General features: G+C 45.0%; 1 non-coding gene across 1 annotated transcript; it reads right to left on the reverse strand.

The window, feature by feature from the left end:
* Positions 1 to 3,232: 3,232 nt before the first annotated feature.
* Positions 3,233 to 3,303, reverse strand: LOC127235900 (small nucleolar RNA SNORD93). The gene has a single exon (XR_007835740.1). It is a non-coding gene; the product is annotated as a small nucleolar RNA SNORD93 (small nucleolar RNA).
* Between the last annotated feature and the right edge of the window lie 12,870 nt (positions 3,304 to 16,173).

Raw genomic sequence — 16,173 nt, forward strand, 5'->3', positions numbered from 1 at the left:
ATTTAACATCTCCAGGACTACAAGCTGCATGAAATGGTTTGTGCCAAGCAGTACTGGCTCCCTCTCCTCACAAATTCTCTCAAATTCTCCCATGGGAAAAGACAGCTGCTTCCCTGGAAGTCCTTCTTAAGTGCTAATTTATCATTCCTTAGGGTTCAGCGTGGTAGAACAGCAACATTGTTGTGTTACACTGTGGGCCACAACTTTTTTTTTTTTTTGCTTTGTATCTTAGACCAGTATTGTTCAGTAGAAATACAATGCAAATCACACCAAGGTGACACACACCGAACATTTCTGAGTTTGATCTTTGTTTCTGAAACAGACTGGAGTCCTGGGGATGCAGACTGTCAGTGGAGGGCCAGGACGTGGACGTTTGGCTTCTTGCAGTTGCTGTTTAACATTGGTTCATATGATAAACCACTGCTATATCATACAATACTGGGTTCTGAACTCTTCAGATTATAAATAAAAGTCCTGCAAAGGCAATCTTTCTGAATACAGAATAAAAGCAAACTCTTCAAGCATACCCCACTGTTCCTGTTCAGTCCCACGTTTTGCCTCTCTTCAGCTTGGTATCCAGCTGAGTGGACTCAGGCTTCCTACAATCCTTTGACTCCCTGCCCTGAGTCAAATGCAACCATCTCCACTTTCTCTAGATCCTCTAGTTATCCAGCGCTCAAGATCACAGGGGAAGGTATCTTCTTGAGAAGTCTAGTGTAGATTGGCTACTCCCGGCTGCTTTGAAATGATGCTCCATTGTCACAGCCGGTTGAGAGCGGTCTCTTTGCTGAGGAAGCTCAGAGCCATGAAACCTAATTGATTTCCTTGGGCTTTCATTCCCTCTAATTACAGTTGAGTATTTGTTGATAAACCATCCCAAGCTATTGTGAGAATGTGATGGAAGCTGCATAACTAGGAATTCATTCCTCACAATTGAACCTTTCACATGAACCAAAACCCAAGTAAAATTATCCCTTTTAACAAGTCTGTATGTAAATGTTGGCTTGCTGACCCCACCTTACATGGCCAAAAGGCTGTGTGGCACTCTCAGATGGCAGTTTACCACAAGACAAGTATTTGCCAATTTGTCTTATAGTTTAAGCTAAGACCCTCCAAAGTGGGAACTCAGCAGATAGCACTGCCTTCCAGAAGACCCAGATTTGGTTCCCAGCACCCACAGGTGGCTAACAATTGCTAACTCCAGTTCCAGGGCAAACAAAATACCATCTGACCTCTAAAGGTGCTAGTCATATATGTAGACAAGTTATACACATTAAAACTCTGTTAATCAGTGTTTTGTATATGCATCTCCAATATGCCTGTTGTGCGGTGGGGCGCAGAAAGACATCCAATCCCCTGGAACTTGTATGTTGACATAATGAAACCACAGGACAAGACCACTCCAGACAAGAAAAGTTTATTGGAAACCAGCTGTTGGGGCTGCCACCAGAGCTGAGGGCAGGTTAGGTTTTCTAGGAACTTTGAAGGGTTTAGGCAGATTCCTTTCTTATGGGGAATTTTTTTTCTTTATGGGCAACAGAAGCCCTAGCCAGGCCCCCGGGAGGGGTCTGCACCTGATGTAACTAGTTTGGTTGTTTATGATCGTCCCCTGCCAGTGAGTTGGCCATTTAGGGAGGAATGTGAAACAGACTCTGAGAAAAGTTGGGGGGGGGGGTGTTTATCTGCTGTGGTTAAGTTCAGGCAGCAACAGTGCATTATAAGGGGCACAAAGCAGGTTAGGGGGACATGTGATGGTAGACCTGAGGCAACTGTCAGGTGCCTGGCATACTCACCCTCAGGTAATGCCACTGCCGCTTTGCTGAAAAACCTAGAAACAAAGAACATTTATTGTGAGACTTAAGAGACCCATGGCTGAGGAGGGGAATAAACCAGGACGATTCTTACACTGGAGTTGGCTAGTTTGTGGGCCTACTAAGTTGTTTTATACTCTCTTCCCCTGAGCCAGACTTGTTTCTATAAATAATAACAGCATTCTTCTTTGAGAAGAGGCCTGTGATTCTCTGTATTGATGTCAGTAAATTGGGAGCCCTTTGTTTCTGGCCCATGTTGCCAGAGACAGAAGCTGCTTTTGGAGCAGTCAGTTGTGAGGCCCAGGTTGCCTCCTGAAGTGTCTGCCAGTTGGGTGGAGATGTTGAGAGGGACAGATTGGTCACCCCAACCGCACATGAACAGACCCATAGAAGCCATGGAGGTTGTCCAATTATTCCAATTATGTCTGGGAGTGCATCACCCTGGATGAGTATCAAGTTCTCCAAAAAAAAAAAAAAAAAAAAAAAAAACCCAGTTAACTTTCAACTTGCTTCTTTTCTCTACAAGGCATCTGAGCATAATGCAGTATCTGTTAGTGGAAAACACAAAGGTGGTCTGCTCGTCTCCACTATAGACAATTAAGACTAACAGGGCAGGCACTGAGCCAAGACACAAATGGATCCCATCAAACGCCTCACTCTCCCAAGGGCACAATTCTGAATTGCCAAAGTTTAGGGCTAGAGAGATGGTCCAGCAGTTAAAAGCCCTAGCTGGTTGCTCTTCTGGAGAACCTAGTTTCAATTCCCAGCACCCACATTGCAGCTCACAACTGTACCTCCTGCTTCAGGAGGATCTGATGCCCTCTTCTGGTCTCCTCAGGCACTGAAAGCACATGGTCCTGGCACATGTAGGCAAAAATAAATAAAAAATTCAAAAGTATTTTGTGTCAGCACCGTGACAAGTTTCAGGGTAGGAATGACTCGTTAAAATAATGGAAATAAATTCTACAGGCAGAAAATTCATAAATACAATTACATACCTTTTCTTCTCCAAGGTACACTAGTTCATCATCTCAAGCATTAGAGCTGCAAGAGAAAATAACCAGAGGTAATTAGACCAGTAACCATTAGATAGTAATATGCAGGCAATAACTATCTTACATCTACGATCCCCAGTGTACTTACTACCCAGTACTTTTGGTTCATCTATTCAGTAGTGTTTCCAGTTTTAAATGCAAAGCCTTATCTTTCTCTGTATTATTTCATTGACCAACTCTCCATTTGTTTTGTGTACGCACACAGAACACATGAAAGCCCAAGGGTAACTCTAAGTTGGTTCTCTCTACCACATAGGGCCCAAGCAGCAAACCCAAAGGTAGTGAGGGTGGGCACTGCTAAGCCTTCTCAGTATACATTCCCCCTTATCTATAGGGGTGGTGTGGCTGCATTAAATTCCTTTAAGTTGGCCTCAGGTAAATCCTTTAACCCATCAGAGCAGTGTATCCAATCAGGTTAGAGTTCTCATCCTTGGCCAAGAATTCTGTTCCTGGAATTGTGCTGGGACAAGTCAAATTAGTTCATTTAACCCATACCTTGTGTTCATTAACATCCCGGGAGAAGCACCACAGCACCTGCTTTAAAAAAAGTCAACAGTCAACAATGTTTTAAGTACCAGACAGTAGCTGTCTATTCCTTACACACAACCTCTCTTGGAGCCCCTAGCTGCCCCTGAACAACACTCCTATACAGGCTGTGATCTTCACATTTCTGACAGTGGGGAGGCTATTTTATTCCCTGTGCTATTTTTCCAACTGAATCCACAACATACTCATATAATCTATCAAGTTTAGAAACAAAAGTTGAAGCACTTTCATCGACTTCAAAAATCAGAAGCAGCTTTAATCTTTGCTGAAGCTTAACAGGAAGGTGAGGGAACCGTAGTTCTGGAACTTGCTGTGCTCAGTCCTTAGACTGGCTCATGCTGCCCCTCACTCCAGGCTGTGTCAAACAAAACGACAATAGAAACCTAATCCCTGAAGGAAACAAAACCACCATGGCATGCCCCTTTGTTGCAGCACAAGGAATACTGGACAAGAGCCCACAAGATTTTTCCCTCTAAAATGGCTTCACTGGGTGTAGTGGCTCCCAGTACCGCTTAACTATAAATCCCAGCACTTAGGGTACTGGGGCAGAAAGATTCCCTGGGCCGGAGTAAGAACACATCAAACAAAGATCGCATCCCAGTAGAAAAACCATTTAATGTCTTCCTTAGTTCATTCACGTCTAAATCTAGATCTTCACAAATGTTAAAGCATCAGTGAGCAGGCAGGCCTACGCCCGGTCTCAGAAACTCTCCGGGGAAACAGTGTTTCTACACCACGGAGCACAGACATTAGGTGTATAATGCGTTGTACAAGTATGAATCCAGAGGCTCAGATTCCCTCAGAACACAAAACCCAGGCAGACCCAGTTTGTGTCAGAGGATGGCTGGGCAGCATAAAACATGGCTAATCCAGCCACTGTGGGTCCAGAGCGCCCTGCTTGACTCGCTTGCAGCCATCGGCTCTCGGAAGCACCCTCAAACGTTTAAAAAAAAAAATAATACTGTGCAAAGTGGCATTTGAAGGGCACTTATGGCGAGGACACGGCTGCGTGGGCGAAATTACCTCTGTTCCTTGCTAGCACTGAAATTATCCTGCTACTCTTGATCTCTGATCTCATTCGCTTCCTAAATTGGCGATGTCCCCGTCACCAAACGACTGGGCAGGCGGGAGCCCGAAGTGTGCCAAAGACCCAGGGGCCGTCCTGACTGCGCCTCCACCTTGGAGAAGACAAATCCGGACTGCGCGAGGCCGAGCCCCAGTCCCACACCGAAGGGAACGACACCCGGCAGGGGCCGGAGAGCGGGGCTAGGGCCGTGGCGATCCCCGCGGCCACGTGGCGGCACCTCGCATTCCGCAAGACAAGCACTACTTACCAGGAGCGCGCCGCCTCGGAAAAGGGAAGACGCCCGGCCCGACCAAGTTTAAAATGGGCCAGAGAGTGAGCACCGGGGCGCAGCCAACCAGAGTGGCCCAGGGCCCCGCCCGGCCCGCCCCGTACCGGGTTCCCGCCCTATGCCAGATCCCCCGGCCCTCGCGCGCCCCCTGGTGGCCCCAGCGCCTCTAGCCTGCCCCCAACCCAGGACATCTGTTCTATTCACCGCCCTGATTGTAGAATTGTTCATCTCATCTCGTTCATCTCACTTTGAAGGTTAGAGAGGATCTTCGCGCCACTGCAGTGTAAGGATCCCCGCACCACACCCAACGTGCTTATTAAAGTCATACTTGGATTTGGTACTATCCCACACCCTTTTGGGCTTATTTTCATGACTAATTATGTAACAGAATTTGCTTCAGTTTAGGAAGCTGTGACAGCATGTTGAGTGGAATATCTTTAAGAGAGGCTGATGCAAGGGGAGGACCCCACGTCTGAAAATCCCACTACTTGTCCAATGCTGGACAAGATCTGTAAATATCTTGCCCTCAGAGTACGTCTGTGACTCTGGATGAGAGAAGGGGCTTGTACTGCGGGAAAATCAACAACACTGGGGCCAGAACATGGGTGATAGAGAGGGAACTGTGCCCTCCCTCAGAAGACATGAAGTGTTAACCTCCATTGCTAGTGAAGGTGATCTAACTGGGAAATAACCTTAGCTTTGTGATCAAGTTAAGATGAAATCATTGGGGTGGGCTTTTGTTTTGTTTTCCAAAGTGGGGTTTCTCTATGTAGCCCTGGCTGTTCTGGAATTCACTCTGTAGACCAGGCTGGGCTGGAACTCAGAGATCCTCCTGCCTCTGCCCCCAAGTGCTGCGATTAAAGACATAAAGCACCCTGTGTCCTCTTAACTAAAGGCAACTGGAATCATTCTGAGAGGGAGACAGAAACACAGCAAAGTGGAGACACACAGGGTGGACAGAGACATGTAACTACAAGCTCCAAGTGCCAAAAATTGTGACCCCAGCCAGAAGCTAGGAAAACACAAGAGTCCCTTTCAGTGGGTTTCAGCTTGGTCCTGCTGATACCTTGGTTTTGGACTTTTGGCAGCCAGAACTGAGCTGGCGTTTCTGTTGGAGACACCAAGGCATTGTTAAGGCAGCCCAGGCACTAGCTCAGTGACTGTGGGGAAGGGGATGACTCCTCTCAGTGGCTAAGACAAGCATCTCCTGTGGACCCTGTGCTTACTGGTGTTTACTGCTCTGTGCACTTGTGGGTAAGTGCTGAATTAATTTGGATTCCATGTCTTGGCATGTATCAGGTGGTGGGCAGCATGACTGTGACCATCTTAGTCACGAATGCCCCAGTTCAGGGACTTTTTTGATGGACAATTATCAACTTGTAAGGCAAACCCTATGTCCCCATCACCCAAAGGACTTACATTGTGTTCTAAGGTAGGATTTCCCTGGAAGGAGAACTAAGTGGAAGAGTTAAGAGTGGGAGGCATAAAGCCAAGTAATCCCACACCTCCTTCTAGGAGGGCCTACAAGTCAAAGAAACGCCTCTGGGCCACACCTGTGTTCCTCTGTCCTACTTTTACAAATATCTGCTTTTACCCACTATTGTCCCTGGAATTTTGGAGCTTGAGGTGTTCTAGTAACTGGTGTCAAGACCATTTGAGTCAGAAGGCTTGAATTCGTGTTTTGTGCCGAGTACTGTGACTAGCACTGGAGGGGTGTGGTAGTTAATTTTCCATTGCTGTGACAAAACATCATGGCCAGGATAACTTAAAGAAGACTTTATTTGGGGCGACAGAGATGGCTCAGAGATTAAGAGCACTGGCTGCTCTTCTAGATGTCCCAAATTCAATTCCCAGCACCCACATGGTGGCTCACAACCATCTATAATGAGACCTTGTGCCCTCTTCTGTCATGCAGGCCAACATGCAGCCAGAATACTGTATACATAATAAATAAATAAAAATCTTAAACAAATAAACAACAACTTTATTTGGGCTTATGGCTCCAAAGAGTTTGAGTCCACAATGGCAGAGTAAAGGCATAGCAACAGGAACAGGAAGCTGGGGGTTCACATCTTAAACACAAAGCACAAAGCAAAGAGCGAATTAGAAATGACATGAATCTTTAAACTCTTAAAGCCCATCTCTAGTGCTACACTTCCTCCAAGGTCATACCTCCTAGACCTCCCTAAATAGTGCCCCTGAATGAGGACCAATCATTCAAATTCCTGAGACTGTGAGGGACCTTTCTCATTCAAACCAAGATTTTTCCTATTGAAGTGGAGCTGGGCCTGAGGGCGCCTTCCAAAAACAGAGTTGTCCTGAGCGCAGAATGAGCTCCAGAAGTTTCCTTCTCTAGTGAAAGCCAAGAATGCAGAGCCTGGAATCGATTTGAATGAAGGCAGATGGCACTCAGGGAGAGATGGGGCAGTTTCAAGACCAAGGCCAATTTGAGTAAATAGTGAGAACTTGCTCACCTTGCAAAAAGGAAAGATGGCACCAAGGAATATACTCTGCCATTCATATGCTTAACCTTCTTAATGCTACAACCTTTTAATACAGTTCTTCATGTTGTGGGGCACCCCCACCATAAGACTATTTTGTTTCTATTTTGTAACTGTAATTGTGCTACTGTTCTGAATTGTGATGTAAATATCTGATAATCAGGCTATCTGGTATGTGACCCTCAAAAGAGTCAAGATACACAGGTTGAGAACCCCTATGCTAAAGTAACTGCATAGTATTCACATCCTAGGACCCAGCAGTGTTTTGTTTTTCTAGGCAAGGTCTTGGATGAGGACCTTGACCTGGTAAGACAAGCTTTCTTTTGGCATTGCCTGGCTTGACTCTTACTTACCAGTGCCTACCAGGGCATTGGCAGTGTTCAGCACCCCAATCCAATCAGGGAGAGTCTATCCCGAGCTCCAGATTCATCTAGATCATGCTCTGGGCTCTTGTTATGTCAGTAGGGTCCTGTGACGATGTAAATGTTGAAGGAAATGTTGAAGGATGGTCTACAACCATCCATTCTGTCTACCACACTCTTAGTAGGAACCCGGTAAAGGTTCTCTCTTATCAGGGAGGCAGAGAAGCAGGGGCTTCTGAAAGCCACTGAATAAGCAGTCTGTTGGATACAAGTATCAACTTTAAACTTTCATGATTCTTTTGATAGCTGAAAGGAAACCAGTGTTCCTGTTAATCGTGGGCAATACCATGATCCTGCACTTAACTCATATAAATACTCACTCCTCCCTCATGCTATGGCTGTTAGCACCCACTAGTTCATCCTTCCTGGAAAAGATCCACAATCAATTTGGAGGCATTGGGGCCTCACTTTTTTCCTCGTCACTGCCCAGTGCACTATTAAGTACTTGTAACCCTGACTCAGACATGGCTGGGGGCTGGGTGGGACAATCTCGGTTCTAAAATTACAAGCTGAGCAGTAAAAAGATTAATTTTCCTGCCCAAACTGGTTCTGCATGTGAAATGGGATGAACGTGTATTGTTATCATCTTCCTGGATGCTACCACATCTTGATCTTTGTCTCCAGGAGGATCTAAGACTCCCATGTCCTCAATGGACTAACTGACACAGAAGTCATCTGCTTTCATAGATTAATGAGCCCATTCATGGGCTCTTGTGTCTGTGTTTGGTGCATATTTCAGTGTGTTTCTGTAATTCAGAGTGAGAACAGAAAGCAACAGCAGGCGTTATTTATGGTTTAAGTGATCACCCCAGTTGGATACAATTTTAATTGGGGTTATTGGGCAGTTTGCCATGTGTAGGTCCCTTCCCTGACAGCTTGCCTGTTCTGAGAAGCTGGAGGCTTGTTTGTGAGCCAAGAGAAAGTCTGCCTTTGATGAGGCAGAATGGTTTTATCTGCCCAAGTCAGCCCTGGGCAGCTGGAGGATGCACAGGTGTGTGCCCTGAACACCTTGGGATATGATGCTCTTGTTTACGATCCCAGGAGGGCTTCCAGATAGTCCACATAAAAAAGCCCCCGAGCAGTATTTTGGCATACACAAGGCAGCCTTGTTGTCCACAGTACTTTCGGAAGTATGTGAATAACATCTAAGATAAGATGAAGCTGCCTATTCAATGCACAGATCACCGTTGTGGATAAGAACGATCTAAACTGTGTTATTCAGAGTGGAAATCATGTCTATGCCTGATTTTCTGTGTGTATGCTGTGCCTGAAAAGGCTAGAAGAGGATGTCAGCTTTTCTGAAGCTAGACTTACAGACAGCTGTGCGCTACCTGAAACAGATGCTGGGAACCAAACTCAGGTCCTCTGCAAGAGCACTACACTCTCTTAACTGCTGAGCCATCTTTCCAGCCATGGAAGAGTAAAATTAAAAGAAACCAACCAACCAAACCAAAACCCCGTCATTTAAACTCCACACCCTGCCACAACGAATCCACCTTTTATTTCTTTTTATAGCAACACCCTTCAAAAGAGTACTCTACTATTCATGCTCTTGGTATATTAAGCATCATAAGCCATCAAGGAAATGGCTAGAACCTAGAACTGACGATTCAAATGTGTGTGAGAATGAGGAGACATATTCATTGCTTGTGGGAAAGGAACATGGAAGCATTCAGACGACAGTGAGTAGTTTATCACAACACTAACTTCATTTTCATAGTGAGATCCAGCATTTCTGTTCCTTGGTATTTACCCAAGGGACCTGAAAAAGGATGGGCACACAGAAAGCTATGCAGAAATGTTACCAGTTTCATTCATCATTGTAAAATCTGAGAGCAACCAAGCTACCTCTCAGTAGGTGAATAAACTGTCCAGACAATGGAATGTTATTAGAGAAATGAGCTCTTTATTACTAAGTAAAGGAAGTCAGTCTAAAAAGACTGTATTTTATGTTATCAAACAACAGAACATTTAGAAAAGAGGAAAACTCGATAGCAGAGTGAGGGGTGAGTGAATAGAACACTATTTTAGCACACAAACTATTCTGCATATATGGGTGACCACATGCCAGTATGTCCTTGTCAAAATCCATACAGCTCATGACAAAGTGAGCTCTCTGAGTGTTGGTCACTAGCTGGACAAATGCACTCCTCTCCTATGGGCTATTAGTAGCATGGAAGGGTGTGTGTGCGGGGAAGGACTCGTGAGAACCCCCTATTCCCTGCTATGTTACACTATGAATTTAAAATTGCTCTAAGGGGTCAGGGACATGGCTCAATGGTTAAGCTCACTTCCAGCTCTGCCAGATGACCTGAGCTCAGGTCCCAGGATGCTCCTCCAGAGGCTCACAGACAGCTGTAACTCCAGCTCCAGGCAATCTGATGCCCATTTCTGGCCTCAGCAGACCCCTGCACCCATGTATACAGATAAAAACTAATAATAAATAAAAATAAAATTACTCTGAAATGTAAAGTTTTGCTGGGAATGGTGTCTCCTGTCTGTAATCCTAGTATTTTTGAGGTAGAGATAGGAAAATCAAGACTTCTAGGCAGCCAGATGTGGTGATGCATGCCTTTAGTCCCAGAATGTAGAAGGCAGAGCAGGTGGATCCCTGTTGATTCAAGGCCAGCCTGGTCTACATAGCGAGACCCTGTCTTTAAAAAGAAAAAGTCAGGCCAGATGATGTTGGTGCTCGTCTTTGGTTTTGGCACTCAGGAGGAAGAGGCACGCGGATCTCTGAGTTCGAGGCCAGTTCGGTCTACAAAGAGCGTTCCAGGATGGCCAGAGAAACCCTGTTTCAAAACTAAACAAATAAATAAATAATTAGAAAATACAGATACAATAAGATGGTCTTTAAGTGATGTTCTATCACTGAGTAGATTACGGTAGACTGAAACTTCGATCACAAACTGCCCGCTCACGTGTGTGCCCTGTCTCACTGTCTCTTATCCCCTTGTCCAGGAGAAGCCAGCAGCCATGATGTGAGCAGCCTTGTGGGAGGCCCACTTCAAGTCTACAGCCAACGGTCACGTGAACAAGCCAAGAAGGGAATTCCCATGGAGCCTGTGAGGAGTCCAGCCCTATGGAAGCCAGCGAGGCGACACTGAACTTATCACACCCAGATTCCTGACCCACAGAGGCTGTGAGGTACTGTGAGGAGATTCCTTCCTGTAGTATATGACAGTAAGCCACCAATCACCTCAGACACCACTCTTGCCATTCAGCGGCCCTTCCGATGTCACCCCTCCCCTTTGGCTCCCTGATTATCATACTACTCAGCCCTTGTCTAGCCTCCCGGCTGTTGGTTCCTAGACTATATTATGGAAGGCTTTCATTTTGCCCACCCGACACTGCCGAGTTCTCCATTCATTAGCACCCACCTCAGCTACATTCTGTCCCTCCAAATTCACATATGGAAACCCTACCCTTCCAACCCTTAAGAGGTTAAGTAAGTAAGGTTCTGAATACCAGCCCTCACCCTAGGCAACCCCAATGCTTCTCATGTGCCAGCAGAGAAACCTTCATGTGAGGCACAGCCAGGATGGCTTCTGCAACTCAGCAAGAGAAGCTGCCTCCGGAGACCACAACTGCAGGCTCCTTGATCTTGGACTTGAAGCCTCCAGACTTAAGGGAAAAATCACTTAAGCTGTTTAAACCATCAGCTAAGACAAGCTAGCAGGCCTCATTATCATGAGGGAAGCCTTTCAGTTGGACCCAAGTTCCATCCCCAGGACCCATGTAATAAACAAACCAACTGTCTCCCAGTCCTTAGGAGACAGTGACAGGGTGGCTCCCTTGTCTAAAACCCAGGCCACTGGGACCAGCGGCAGGGACTGCTAACAAAGGCCCCTGGAAGAAATGATGGTGAACCAGGCGAATCCATGTGACTGCATTGCCAGTTCTGATTGTGTATTGATAACAGTTGCAAGCCTGGGAACAGCTGTTTAGCTAGCACAAATTAGGGTATGCGTAGCAGCTGTTTCCAATGTTTTCCAGGCCAAAGAGTGATTCTGTCTTACAATACTCCCGAGCGTTGTTCTCCACAAGCATGCATGCCTTGCAGATGTGCCTAAGGATGACACTGAGGGTTGTCCAGTGGCCTCCATATGCATGTGTACACACACGTACACAATACACCAGCATGCATACATACACATAAAAAGGAGAAAAAACCTGGCCACAGAGGCTTAATGGAGCAGTAATTTAATTTCTCTTGCATGGCATTTCAGAACGAGTGAAAAGAATTTAGAATTGTCCTTCCTTATGACTATCTTTACTTGTGGTTTTATTTTTCTATGTATATGGGTATTTAGCCTGCATGGATGTCTGTGGATCATATATGCATGTGATGCCCTGGAAGCCAGAAGAGGGCATCACATCCTCTGGAACTGAGCTTACACACAGTTGTGTGATGCCATGTGGGTGCTGGGTATAGAACTCCTGTCCTATGGAAGAGCAGCCAGGGCTTTTAACCACTGAGCCATTAATCATAAAATGTGGTTGTAGCCCTTCTGATGGACTCCTAATGATGGCAGACGGCTGCTGCGTATTGAGTGGGTCATCTGCATTCCATGTTCTACCCCGGGGAGGGTAAAGTGCAACAGGGAACATCAAGCAATATAGCCCTTTCATCTGTAAGTTGCTCTTCCCAGAGCATCATTTGGTGATTCTGTTTCTATCTTGTTGGTGCCCATAAAGGTGGCTGCACTCCATCTTGGTACAAGGACAGAAAGTTCAAAACTGTCCTCAGCAAGTCATAAGACCTAAAGGTCAAAGGTGTGGATACAGCAGGGTATTTGATAGCCTTATTCTAAATAACAACAGAACTGGTTGGAGGCATGGCTACTCCTGACCCTCAAGGCTAGAGAACGAGAAATTGAATTCAAGTGTGGTTACTGAACCCTTAGATTAAGAAGGCAGAAAAGTCTGTTTGTTCCATATACATGTTCCCCCTTTTGGTGAAGATATATAAGAAAAATAAACTCATGGCAATTCAGTATTAACTGAATATGCCCTCCTGCTTTTATTCTGTGTCTCTGTCTTTCTTTATCTTCTGTAGCTAGCCTTCCCCTCATCCACACACCCCCACTCAGGTATGAACTTGGGGCTATTTGGCTGGTTCTGATTGCAGTCCCACAGAGACAGCTTCTGGCAATATCTCTTTGGCTAGAACTGTGTCATATGCCTGATTCTAGATGCAAATGATACTGTTGTGAAATATTTAACTATGTAAAGATGTGTTACATTTATTCATGTTGCAGAATATTTTACTATGTGAAGATGTGTTACATTTGTTTGTGCTGCCTTTGTTAGCAATGTAAAGACGCATTACATTTGTGCTACATTAATGATATAAGGATGTGTTCTTCACCTTGCCTGCCTAAGGCACCTGATTGGTCTAATAAAAAGCTGAACAACCAATAGCTAGGCAGCAGACAGATAGGAGGGGCTGGCGGGAAGAGAGAATTAGTAGGAGGAGAAATCTAGGCTTGAAAGGAAGATAAGAAAGAAGAGATTTAGGAGAAAGGCAGGGACACACTAGGGGCTAGAAATCAGGCAGCTGCTAGACAGACAGACAGACACTGGAGGAAGCAGAAAAGTAAGAAAGGTTAAGAAAAGAAACCCAAGATAAAATGTAGATAAAGAGAAACACATTAAAATAAAGGCTAAGATAAGGCTGAGCATTCTTAGCTAATAAAAACTCTCCATGTCATGATTTGGGAGCTGATTCGTGGCCTGATACCTGATACTGAGAAATAAATTTATGTGTGTGCACTGCTATGCCCTGTCCAAATTTGTGCTGCATAAGTGAATTCAATAATGCCATAGTTTCTCCTAAATCACACTTTTAGATTTAGAAAAACTGTAGGAAAAAAGAATAATCTTCTTGTTCTCTCTGGAGAAGTACATAGTGTATTTGATTCCTAACCTCCCACTTCCCATGACCTTCAGACCCTGTATGAGAAAGATTTTCTGTTAGCAGGGGTGAGGGGCAAAGGGGCATACAAGGTCAGCTCACTAGCTTCTCTTTGCTACCGCCCAATTCTTGCTCCTGTCCTAGCCATGTGGTACATGAAGGTTGGGACAGCAGTGTTGTGGATGCTGTCTTTCCTTTTGGTGATGTTTCCATCATCTGGGTCAGCATTGTGCTGAGCAGAGCCACGCGATGCCTGGGGGGGGGCTTTTTATTTTGGTTCACTCAAATTTACTCAGACTCGATAATTAAAACAGGTTTTTGACATCAGTGTTCAGTCTATTTTTGTTGAAGGCTCAGTCTCTGGGGTTTCTGACGCCCATTTGTGTCTCTCTAGATGGAATCTGCTGCGTGTTAGGGAGGAGACACCCATGGTAGGGTGTCCTCTATGTGGACCTCAGCCTGGCTGCCCTCAGGACAGTGACCCTGAGACCTCACTCTTCTCAGACCCATATCATCTCTGTAGTTTGCGGCTGAACTGTGGAACCTGCTCACTCACGATAATGTTTCTCTTGGCTTTATTTTGCAAATCTACCGTGACAGCTCTAAAGTCACCTACCCTGGCTACTCAATCTAAAAACAAAACAAAGGCAACCACCTTCCCTCCATTGCTTTCTATTTATTCTTCTTCCTGCTTCTCCTCCCCTCTCTTTTCTTTTTCTTCACTTTGAGACAAGATCTCATTCTGTAGCCCAGGCTGGCTTCAAACTAATGCTCCCCCTGTTGTATGATTTTTTTTGTTTGTTTGTTTTTCAAGACAGGGCTTCTCTGTTTAACTTTGGAGCTTGTCCTGGAACTCCCTCTATAGACAGGCTGGCCTCGAACTCACAGAGGTCTGCCTGCCTCTGCCTCCTGAGTGCTGGGATTGAAGTCAGGTGCCCAGCCCTGTGTGATATTTTGTTTGTGTTCTGACAAAGTTTGCCTGGTGGTCAGAGGATGGAGCTAGCCACTAGTTAACCATAGAACTTGGGTGGTGATATTGGGCAGTGGTGGCTCACGCCTTTAATCCCAGCACTCGAGAGCGGAGACAGGAAGGATAAGGTGGATCTCAGCCCTTTTTGGCAGGAAGATTCAGAGAGGTAAGGGGTCAGTGGCAGCTCTTCCTCTTTTTTTCTCTTCTTTCAGGTTATTACCCTGATATCTGACTCTGGGTTTTTATTGATAAGATTAATTAGATTTATGAGTTTTTTCTCCTGCTTCAGCTTCCCAAGTGATGGGATTACAAGTATCCACCAGCACACCCAGCACCATATCTATCTATGTATGTATCTATGCTATGTGTGTATGCATGTACCTGTCTATCTATCATCTGTCTGTTTATTTTCTATCATCTACCTGTCTATATTTTTAAGGTTTATTTATTTTTATTTCATGTATATAGTTATGTGCCATGTGCTCATAGAGACCAAAAGAGGTTATTGGATCCTCTAAAACTGAAGTCATACCCAGTTGTGAGCTGCCAAATGGGGTTTGGCATTCAAACTGGGGTCCTCTGGAAGAGCAGCAAGTATTCTTAACTTCTGAGTCATCTCTCTAGCACCCCAACCCATATCTTCTTTCTGTCTTCTATTTGCTTGCCTGTCTTTTAATCTATTTTCAACTGGCTTCCTTAAGTAAAACTTTTAAGTCTTATTTACTTCAGTTTAGGGGTCTCCTATTCTTGGAAAGTGGGTAGTTACATCCCTATCCATCTCTGTCCCTGTCTCTATATCCATACCCATACCCTCCACCACATCTAGGCTTATCAAATACATGCATATACACAAAGTCTCTGATGTTATGTATTAGCTATGAACACAGTTGCCAGACTTTGGTGGCACATGGCTTTAATCCCAGCACTTGGGAGGCAGAGGCAAGTAGATCTCTGTGAGTTTCGAGGCCAGCCTGGTCTACAGAGCTAGTTCCAGGACAGGCTCCAAAGCAATACAGAGAAACCCTGTCTCGAAAAACAAAACAAAACAAACAAACAAACAAAAACCAGAGCTATGCACACAGTTACTTAGCCTCAGCTTCTCTCGCTCTCTCTTTTTTTTTTAAAGATTTATTTATTGTGTTTACAATGCTCTGCTTACATGTCTGCTCCAACACCAGAAGAGGGCACCAGACCCAATTACAGATGGCTGTGAGCCACCATGTGGTTGCTGGGAATTGAACTCAGGACCTTTGGAAGAGTAACCAGTGCTCTTAACCCCGAGCCACCTCTCTAGTCCCACAGCTTCTCTCTTTGTACAATGGGGATAATACCAGCACCTACTGTATAAGTTGTGTTGAAGATAAATATAGTTAATTTGTAGAAAGGGCTTAGAGGAATACTTAGCAGATGGAGAATCCATGCATACATTTGCTGCAATTGTTAGTATTGAATGCCTCCCTACTCAGAAATATTCATCTCAATGTTCTATCTCCTGGCCTTTAAATGCTGTTTAGTATATAACAAACACTTTTTTTTTTTTTAAATCGAGACAGGATTTTTCTGTATTGCTTTGGAGCCTGTTCTGGAACTAGTTCT

Source organism: Phodopus roborovskii, unplaced genomic scaffold (assembly GCF_943737965.1).
Source record: "Phodopus roborovskii unplaced genomic scaffold, PHOROB, whole genome shotgun sequence".
NCBI lineage: Eukaryota > Metazoa > Chordata > Mammalia > Rodentia > Cricetidae > Phodopus > Phodopus roborovskii.